Genomic DNA, 1,827 nt, shown 5'->3' with positions numbered 1-1,827 from the left:
CACAACACGCTGTAGGACTCCGCCGGCCTGCTTTCTCACTGTGCCTTCTGTTGATGCAGTTTGGGTTTCCTCTTTTCACTGTGTGCTCAGCCTGCTATGAACCTTGCTGATGATATTATTGAGACTCACTTGTAATTATGTCAAATTTCAAACATAAACTAAAACATACAATGTATGTTAAAAGGTTCCAGGGTCACGATGTTTTAATTATTTAAAATTGGTTAAAATGGGATGACCCGCGCCTCAAAAAATAGTTTGTGCTCTCCCCATGGCTCTTTTCTCAAAAAAGGTTTCAGCTGAGTTGAGAGTCAAGCCAGTTACGGAGCCAACTTTCTTATATGAACTGGTTAACCCTACTCCTGTCACTGACAGTCAGGGGTGCCGCTAGCAGTTTTGGGCCCTCTACCCACAGACTGTGGGCCCCCAAAGTTCGTGGGCCCTTAGAATCGTCCTAACCTTCCCCCCCCTAACGGCGCCCGTGCTGACAGTGGTCCTGTTTCCCCAACAAACCACAGCATAAAGCAAGGCATTGGCCACAAAGTGCTGGTAAAACTCTGAGCTGGGAGGAGAATGTGTGATTCTGTGGCGCTCTAACTCAAATCACACAGTGTACATGTAAATACATGGTATTATTTTAGTTGCAAATGAGAAAATGACTCACAATCCATTTGTCCATGATTTTTGCACCACAGCTTTGGGAAAGGCTACCACCTGTGGTGAGAGACTGAGTAGCTTTAAAATGTTTTCCCTAAAGCTCAAACATCTAATAATTACAGCTGAAAATGATCTGATATTCATATGCTGTTTTAAAGATGTTAATGATGACTGTGCACTGTGTGTCTGCAGAAACGTCTCAGACCAAATAAGACACATGATAGACTCATTCAAGTCTTATCCGGTAGGTGTCAGGGGTCAACCTTTTTTTAATCAGACAGTAAATAAACTGTTACCATGGAAATGACCTGAAAGCTGTTTTAGGGTCTGAACTTCCAGGAGGACTGGAAGGTGGTGACGATGCTGATCGGCATGAACGACATCTGTGATTACTGCAAAAACAAGGTAAGGGGAGTTTTTTGTGTTTCTTTTTTAAAATAAAGGTCTAACACAGGTTTATTCCAAAATGAGACACCTGTATGAGTTTTTAAAGGGCAGTATTTTCAATTTTAATTTTCACTTTTACATTTTAAATTGCAACAGAGTAATTTTTTCTGAACCCTGTCCTTCTAAATACTCAGTGATAGTAGTAGTAGTAGTCAGAGCGTAACCCAGGGCATGTCCACAGTACTAATGCTGGGTGTGGTGATTAATGCAACAAGGCACCTTTCAAGCAGTGAGCACAGAGAAACACTGTATCCTGCTGAGCTGAAAACTTACATAAGTGTTTTCTTTTTAGGATGGAAAATTACATGGCTGACAAGAAAACATTTTAATTATTCTCTAAATATTTAGTGGAAGTGGAAGGTATATAGGATATAAAAGAAAAATGACTTAAATATTGAACATGTCAATGGACTGTTAGGTGTTTTTAGTCAGATAAATATTGGTTAGGTACTTGTTGTATTAGAAATGTCTTTAGTGTAGACAGGATGTCTAGCTCAGGCTGTTAAATGCTTACTCATTTCCAGGAGTTACTCCAGGTTGTTTATGTTCCAGGATAACCAGATAGAAAGTGGCTATTGTATGATATGTTTAGCCGTAATCTTAATCATAATATCTTCTGAGGCTTAATGTCCGGACTTGTCCCTGAATGTCCTGTATGTTCTTAGATACACACCACTTAATCAACACTCACACACATTGCTTTTCTCCATGTTTTGACTACTGCTA

The sequence above is a fragment of the Monopterus albus genome, unplaced genomic scaffold (assembly GCF_001952655.1).
Source record: "Monopterus albus unplaced genomic scaffold, M_albus_1.0 scaffold64.1, whole genome shotgun sequence".
Lineage (NCBI taxonomy): Eukaryota > Metazoa > Chordata > Actinopteri > Synbranchiformes > Synbranchidae > Monopterus > Monopterus albus.
This window is presented reverse-complemented; position numbering follows the sequence as displayed.